This window comes from Narcine bancroftii, chromosome 5 (assembly GCF_036971445.1).
Source record: "Narcine bancroftii isolate sNarBan1 chromosome 5, sNarBan1.hap1, whole genome shotgun sequence".
NCBI lineage: Eukaryota > Metazoa > Chordata > Chondrichthyes > Torpediniformes > Narcinidae > Narcine > Narcine bancroftii.
In genome coordinates, this window is record NC_091473.1 from 212,196,315 (window position 1) to 212,205,471 (window position 9,157).

Below are 9,157 nucleotides of genomic sequence, written 5' to 3' on the forward strand. Positions count from 1 at the left end.
TACATGTAGATCAAACAGGTTTTATTAAAAATAGACATGCTTCAGATAACATTCTCAATTAATTAGTTTAATCAATGCATACTGGCAGCAACCTAACCATCCAATGGTGGTTGCACTCAATGCAGAAAAAGCTTTTGATAGGCTCAAATGGGATTTTTTATTTAAGGTTTTGGAAAAGTTTAAATTTGGCCTTTTTTTTAATGGTTGGGTTAAAGCTTTGTATATAAACCCAACTGCTAGGGTGGTGACAAATGGTCAAGTTTCATCATCGTTTAAATTGACGGGTTCAACTCGACAAGGTTATTCATTGTCACCAGCCCTGTTTGCGTTGATCATTGAACCATCAGCTCAATTAATATGGCAAAGTGAACAGATACAAGGGATGAGAGTTCTGGACGAAGAGTATAAAATTAATTTACTTGCAGACAATGTTTTGATTCTTTGGCTTGGCTTCGCGGACGAAGATTTATGGAGGGGTAATGTCCACGTCAGCTGCAGGCTCGTTTGTGGCTGACAAGTCCAATGCGGGACAGGCAGACACGGTTGCAGTGGTTGCAAGGAAAAATTGGTTGGTTGGGGTTGGGTTTTTCCTCCTTTGTCTTTTGTCAGTGATGTGGGCTCTGCGGTTGCTGCCCGCCAAACTGTGAGGCACCAAAATGCACGGTTTGAGGCGATATCAGCCCACTGGCAGTGGTCAATGTGCAGGCACCAAGAGATTTCTTTAGGCAGTCCTTGTACCTCTTCTTTGGTGCCCCTCTGTCTCGGTGGCCAGTGGAGAGCTCGCCATATAACACGATCTTGGGAAGGCGATGGTCCTCCATTCTGGAGACGTGACCTACCCAGCGCAGTTTGATCTTCAGCAGCGTGGATTCGATGCTGTCGGCATCTGCCATCTCGAGTACTTCGATGTTGGAGATGAAGTCGCTCCAATGAATGTTGAGGATGGAGCGGAGACAATGCTAGTGGAAGCGTTCTTGGAGCCGTAGGTGATGCCGGTAGAGGACCCATGATTTGGAGCCGAACAGGTGTGTGGGTATGACAACGGCTCTGGATACGCTAATCTTTGTGAGGTTTTTCAGTTGGTTGTTTTTCCAGACTCTTTTGTGTAGTCTTCCAAAGGCGCTATTTGCCTTGGCGTGTCTGTTGTCTATCTCGTTGTCGATCCTTGCATCCGATGAAATGGTATATTTGTACTTCAACTGTTCAAATGTTAATAAATTATTTCCCAAAAAACAATTTTCTATTCTTTTGGTTCCTTTTCTCTCCCATTCTCTAAAGGAAAGGTTATCTATTGTAAAAGGGATTAACGGATTTTGCGTCAATAGTAATTTTGGTATTTGGTACTTTGTTTTTTTCCTTTCTAAGTGGATCTTCCACGTATTAAGTAAATGATGCAATACTGGTGAGCTTTTATATTGGACCAACTTTTCAACTCACTTATAAAGTATATGTTCTGGTACCTTCTCCCCTATTTTATCTAGTTCTATCTTAATCCAGTCTGGTTTTCCCTTGTCTGGTTAAAAATCTGATAAATACCTTAATTGTGCTGCTCTATAACAACCACCTTGGTTGTTATTCTCTGTTAATTTATCTAATGGTATCCTCAGTTTCCCCCCTTTCCACAAGAATTTCCTTATTATTCTCTTTAGTTCATTAAAGAATTTCTATGGAGGTTAAACTCCATGCTACTTAAAAGGCTGGAATTTAGAGTTTATTGAACGCCAAATTAAAACATATTTTGAAATAAATACGAAATCAGTTAAAGACAAATTTATATTTTGGGACGCAATGAAAGCCTTCATTAGAGGGCAGATAATAAGTTATGTAACTAAGATGAAAAAGGACTACAATCGGGAAATAGAGCAGTTGGAAAGGGAGATAGTAAGTACAGAAAATGAACTAGTAAAAAGGGATGATATAATGAAAAGGAGAGAATTGGCGGACAAAAAAATAAAATACAAAACATTACAAACATAAAAGGTGGAGAAGAACATAGTGAAAATAAAGCAAAAGTATTACAAACTAGGAGAAAAATCACATAAAATATTTGCCTGGCAACTTAAAACAGAACAAGCAAGAAGAACTGTATTGGCAGCAAGGAAAAAGGACAAACAAATTAATGAGAACTTTAAGGAATTTTATGAATTTTATGAACAATTATATCAAATTGAGAACAAGGGGAAAGATGATAAAATAGAAGAGTTTTTAGCTAAAATTGAAATGCCGAAATTGCAAGAAGAGGAACAAAACAAATTAATAAAACCATTTGAAATAGAGGAAGTACAGGATATATTTAAAAAGCTGCCAAACTATAAAATGCCTGGAGAGGATGGATTCCCAATAGAATTCTATAAAACATTTAAAGAGTTATTAATTCCTCCTCTCGTGGAAGTAATGAACCAGATAGAAGAAACATAAAACTTGCTAGATTCATGTAAGACAGCAATAATTACAGTAATACCAAAGACGGGGAAGGATCCACTAACACCAGCATGGTATAGACCAATGTCTCTTACTTAATTCAGATTATAAGATAATAGTGAAATTATTAGCATACAGATTGGCCAATTGTGTATCAAAAATAGTAAAAGAAGATCAAACAGGATTTATTAAGAAAAGACGAATGGCAGATAATGTCTGTAAACTTATTAATCTAATTCATGCAGTTCAAGGAAATAAGAAGCCAACAGTGGCTGTTGCTTTAGACGCAGAAAAAGCCTTTGACAAAGTAGAATGGAATTATTTATTTAAAGTATTACAGAAGTTCAATCTGCCAGAAAAATATATTAATTGGATCAAAGCATTATATAATGGACCATAGGCGAAGATAACAGTAAATGGATATGTATCGAACCAATTTAAATTAAGTAGGTCAACTAGACAGGGATGTCCATCATTCCCCTCACTGTTCGCTTTAGCAATAGAACCATTGGCAGAACTGATAAGAACAGAAAATAAAATAAAAGGGATAAAAATGAAGAAGGAGCATAAAATCAATTGATTTGCAGATGTCATCATAGTATACTTAACAGAACAAGAAATATCAATAAATGAATTACATAAGAAATTGAAGGAGTATGGAGAAATATCGGGGTACAAGATCAACACAAATAAAAGTGAAGTGATGCCAATGAGTAACGCGGATTATACAGAATTTAAAAAAAGAATCACCATTTAAATGGCAAACACAAGCAATCCGATACCTAGGTATTAGGTTAGATAATAACAACCCACCAGTACAAACTAAACTATCAGCCACTAATAAATAAATTGCAGGAAGACTTAGAACATTGGAAGGAATTACCGCTAACATTGATAGGGATGGTAAATTGCATTAAAATGAATGACTTCCCAAGGATACAATACTTATTTCAATCATTACCAATTCCCTTAACAGAGAAATTCTTTAATGAACTAAAGAGAATAATAAGGAAATTCTTGTGGAAAGGGGGGAAACTGAGGATACCTTTAGATAAATTAACAGACAGTAACAACCAAGGTGGTTTGCAGTTACTAAACTTTAAAAATTATTATAGAGCAGCACAATTAAGGTATTTATCAGATTTTTAACCAGACAAGGGAAAGCCAGACTGGATTAAGATAGAACTAGGTAAAATAGGGGAGAAGGTACCGGAACATATACTTTATAAGTGGGTTGAAAAGCTGGTGCAATATAAAAGCTCACCAGTATTGCATCATTTACTTAATACGTGGAAGAAGATCCACTTAGAAAGGAAAAAAAAAACAAAGTACCAAATACCAAAATTACTATTGACACAAAATCCGTTAATCCCTTTTACAATAGATAACCTTTCCTTTAGAGAATGGGAGAGAAAAGGAACCAAAAGAATAGAAAATTGTTTTTTGGGAAATATAATTTATTAACATTTGAACAGTTGAAGTACAAATATGGAATAACTCATGGTACAATGTTTGCATATCATCAATTGAAAGCTTATTTAAAGGATAAATTGGGAAACAGACTGAAATTGCCAGAAGGAAGCAGCTTTGAATATGTGATTACAGACACAATGATAATTAAAAGATTCATAACAAACATGTACATCAAGCTGCAAGATAAAGAAAATTATGAAATAAGCTATAAGCCCAAAAAGTGGGAAAAGGATTTAAATATAAAGATTAAAAAATGAAACATGGGAAGAGTTATGAAGAATATAATAAACAAGGTTACGCATGATACAGTATAATTGGTTACACAGGTTATATATCACACCCCAAAAGTTTTTTTTTAAAAAATGGGATCCAACATTATCAGATAGATATTCTCGCTGTAAGAAGGAAATGGGAACAACAGTACATGCAATTTGGGCATGTGAGAAAGTGAAAATGTTTTGGGAAGATCTAAATCAGATATTAAATAAAATCACAAAAAATAACATACCAAAAATCCAGAGATCTTTCTTCGAAGTAATATAAGAAGTAAAGAACTAGGCCTCAAACTGGATGAAGTGCAAAAAAGATTTATTATGATCGCCTTAGCTGTAGCAAAAAAATGTATAATGTCAACCTGGAAATCAGAAGAGAGCCTGACAGTACAGCAATGGTGCATGGAAATGAATAAATGTATTCCATTGGAAAACATAACATATAATTTAAAAAATAGTCACATTATTTGAACAAATTTGGGAACCGTACATGGAACATAACAGAGAGGGCTTGCCTCGGACCTCCACCCCCAAAAATGATAAGGACAAAAAAATTTGATCCAGTGTGTAAAAGTAGATGACACATTTTTCTTGTTTATTTTTCATTGTGTGGTGACATTGTTTAATGGTTTTATTGCATTGTATATGCTCAATATTTATTAGTTTAGGAGCGGTGGGAAGGGGAGAGGGAAGGTAGGGGGGAGAAAATGCCACTGTGTATATTTAATGAGAAAGGTTTGTATATTTTGTTTGATATGGTTCACAGTATGAAAAATAAAAAATTATTTAAAAAAATTATTTCCCTCCCCGGTCACACTCTCTTCAGAAGTTTGACATCACTCTCCACCAGGTTCAAGGACGGTTTATTTCTCACCATCATCAGATTCATGGACAAACCCTCAAATTACGTTGCCTTTGCCCCAAATCAACTGATCCTTCTGTAACTGCATTTTGCACTTGTACAGTGTATTTTGTTGTACTATGAACGAGATGTCTATTCATCTCCTCACTGAACAACCTGTCACTTCCAAGATCTCCCTTGGATGAACAGACAGGCAATGTTTCAGGTCGGACCCTTTCCTGAGACTGAGGGATGGGGGAAAGAGGAAAGACAGCAAACAGAAAAGCTGGGAAAGGGAAACTGCCAAATCTTTTACTTTTCTTTGAATGGGGTGCCACAGAAGTGGAAAACCCCACTTCTGCTGACACATTTCATGGGGTCACAAGTTGTCCAAGTCACAGGACCATCCCAGAATACTGGAGTTCTCTTCTTTCTCCCAATTTGTCTGGACCGTTCACATTCTGAGGTTGGTTTAGATCTGGAAGGAGATTAAATGAGACAGAAAACACCACAAAGTGATCGCGACTAATTTATTAATCACAGGAAAACATTTAACAAAAAGCAAAGTAACGAGCCTCTGGCCCTTCAGCCCATTGAGGACTCGAATTGAATGCTGGCTGGACAGTGGGGGTGGCGGAAGGGATGGGGATGGCTCTTCCTTTGCAAAGATGGTGCTGGTGGTGGGAGTTCAGTCACATCCCGGAGCCGGGGGAAGGGGTGGGGAAGAATGGAGCACCACACACACACACACACACACAGATGGACACTGACTTCTCCAAACCCCACTGAGTGGAACTCACAAAAATCGAGTCGCTTGGGTAAAACAGGACAATCTGCAGATACTGGGGTCGAGGGCAGTCCACCAAAGTGCTGGAAAATCTCAGCCGGTCATGCAGCATCCACGGGCAGTAAAAGGCAGTCGACGATCCAGGTTGATGATGGCTGGATCACACAGCAGCTTTTGGACAGAGGCAAAGTGGAGAGAGGGCCACAAGCTAGTGCCTTGGATTGACAGGATCCAAGAGACAGACATCATTCACAAGAAAATAGCCCTGACAAGGACAAATATGCTGACTAACAAAGTTGTTCAGACTCTCCGATCGTTATATGCAACAAAGGAAGGCTCTTTGTGCTAACACAACCAACACTGCCACCAAACACACAGCAGCGAGAAGAATAAACTTGGGGCTGAAAGACCACATTCTGGCAACACTTGCAAACTGCAGAGTTTCACAGTTGGAGTCACTCTGTATTGAGACCCTTGCAGGTAGACAGGCGAAAGGAAGGAGAGGTTGTCGGATACCATTTCTCATGGGAGCTTCCTTCACTTTTGTACAGCCAAATCTTGTCGATTGGTTTTTTAACTCCCACGTATATTAGTTTAACCAAACAAAAACTGTTTACCTCTTGGAAAAAGAATTCTGATTAAAAATAAAAGTTAACTGAATGCTCAAATTGAGTCTGTTAATGTTCTTGAAGTTTAACCTGGCAGCAATCCTTTCGTGTAAAACTTCCAGGGAGAGGTTGGACAATGCTGGATATAATTTATTCTAATGAAAGCATGCAGTATCTGTGACCTACACAAGAGATTTGATAGTTTTTTTTGTTTTGTAACTGTAAATTTTAAATGTATTTGGGTCACTTGGCAAAACACAAAAAAGGGATCTCCAGCAAAAGCAACTGGCAGAACAAACTTTGAAATAATTTTTTTACCTCTCTTTGTTACCTGTCTGTTTCCACTTGGTTATGTTTTTCACGTTATCTGGATGTGCTGGAGGCTCGTATTTCCTCAGTGCACAGAAAGCTGACCTCTCCGCTGTGTTAGCAGACTTGTTGCATGACTCTGTTGTCTTGTTCAAACAAAGCCCACTTTACAACCAAGCTCTGTGGATTTCATAAGCAGTGATGGAGGAAATTGGAACCTTTGCACATCTCCTGAGCACAGCAGATAACATTGCAAAGTTTGTTCACCAGGCAGGCATGGTGTGTGCATGATCTGCAATGAGGGCACTGGCACAGTCTGTAGCATTCTGGGATACAAAGGTGGTCATACTGAGATTGCACGGAACTTTGATAAAGCAGCGATCGGTGTCCACAACCAAGGATATACAATGTCTTTCTCCAAGGAATAGCTACAAGACTGGCCTCCTCCCACTGATTGCAAATGGTTAGGGTCAACTCACTGAGATACCAAGTATCCAAGAAGAATGTCTAAGAACACAAGGGTACATTCCATCTAGTCCAGGAGACTTATCTACTCACTTCCCAGAGAGCCACGAGAGTTCAGTATGTAGCTAATAGCTTCCACAGTGAAGACTGATCCAAAATATTCCTTCAGTTTCTTGTCTCCCATTACAATTTTTCCAGCATCGTTTTCTATTGGTCTGATGTTTGCCTTTGTCTCTCTTTCACTCTTAAAACTTTTAATATCCTCTTTGATATTATTCGCTAACCTCCTCTCATAATTTATCTTTTCCATCCAAATCACCTTCTTAGTTGTCTTCTCCAAGTTTTTAGAAGTTTCCCACTAATTTTTGCTTCCTTATACGCCCTTTCTTTTGCTTTTACTTTGGCTGTAACTTCCCTTGTTGGCCACATTTGTCTCATTTTTTCCATTCACAATTTTCTTTCTTTTCGGTATGTGTCTGTCCAACACTTTCCGCATTTTGAGCATAAACTCCATTCGTGGCTGATCTGCTGTCTTCCTACTAGTGTGCTTTTCCAATGGACTTTGGCCAGCTCGTCCCTCATGTGACTGTAATTTCCGTTACTCCACTGAAATACTGACATGCCCCCCCCCTTTCAAATTTCATGGCAAACTCAGCCATATTGCAATCACTGCCTCCTGAGGGTTCCTTTGCCTTCAGCTCTCTAATCACCTCTGGCTCAGTCCACAGAACCCTATCCAGAACAGCCTGGGTGGGCTCATCAGCAGTTTTCTCCAAAAAGCAACATGGTTGGCAGAGCAGTTAACGCAACGCCTCTTTTTTTGAGGGGACACTCCAATTTCCTCCCACTGTTCGAAACATTGTAGGCTAATTAGGTGTAAGTTGGGCGGCATGGACTTGTGAGCCGAAATCGCCTGTTATCATGCTGCATGTCTAAAAAAATTAAAGGCATCCACAAAATTTCCTCAGCTTCCAAACCGACCTGACTTTCCCAATCTAGTTTCATGTTAAAATCCCCCATAATTATCAACACGGTCCACTTCCAGTTGTATTTTGCAATCCACATCCGGCCGCTGTTTGTGGGCCTGTATATATCTGCCATTACCGTTCCTTAACTCAACCCACAAAGACTCTACCTCATGATCCCATGTCCTTTCTTTCCAATGCAACTTGATTGAAAAAGTCACTGAGTGTGAGGACAATTTATCTGAATGCCCAGAGAACTGGAAACGGAGACGAAGAAACTGTTGGCACAAATCAGTCTAAAGGGGGGTGATATTGTAGCCATAACACACACATTGTTACATGTTAGAGGTTATCAGGAATTAAATATCCAGGGGCATCAGGTATTTTGGAAGGATAGACAGGAAGATACAGGAGGTGGAGGTAACACTCTTGATTTAGGATGAGATCAGGGTGAGAGTGCGAGACGATATAGTGTCAGTGGAGCAGAATGTGGAATTGATCTGGGGAGAGATTAGAAATAATAAAGGGGCAAAAATCACTTATGGGGGGGTCATACACAGGTCACCAAATAATAGCATTAGAGTGGAGCAGGCATTGGTCGAGCGTTTTATTGGACATTTTTTAAAAAATTAAATTATTTTTCACACTATGAACCATATTAACCAGAATACACACAAACATTTCCCTCTTGAATATACAGTGTCATTTTCTCCCCTTTTTCCCCCTCCCTCCTTCCCACCCCCTCCCTACCCACTAAGCATTCAACATATACATACAATAAGCCCATTAAACAATGTCATCACACAATAAAAATAAACAAGAAAATTGTGTCATCTATTTTTACACACTGGGTCAGTTCACTTCGTCTTCTCATTCTGTCATTTTAGGGGGTGGAGGTCCGAGGCAAGCCCCCTCTGTTGTGTTCCATGTACGGTTCCCAAATTTGTTCGAATACTGTGACTTTATTTTTTTAATTATATGTTATTTTTTCCAATGGAATACATTTATTCATTTCT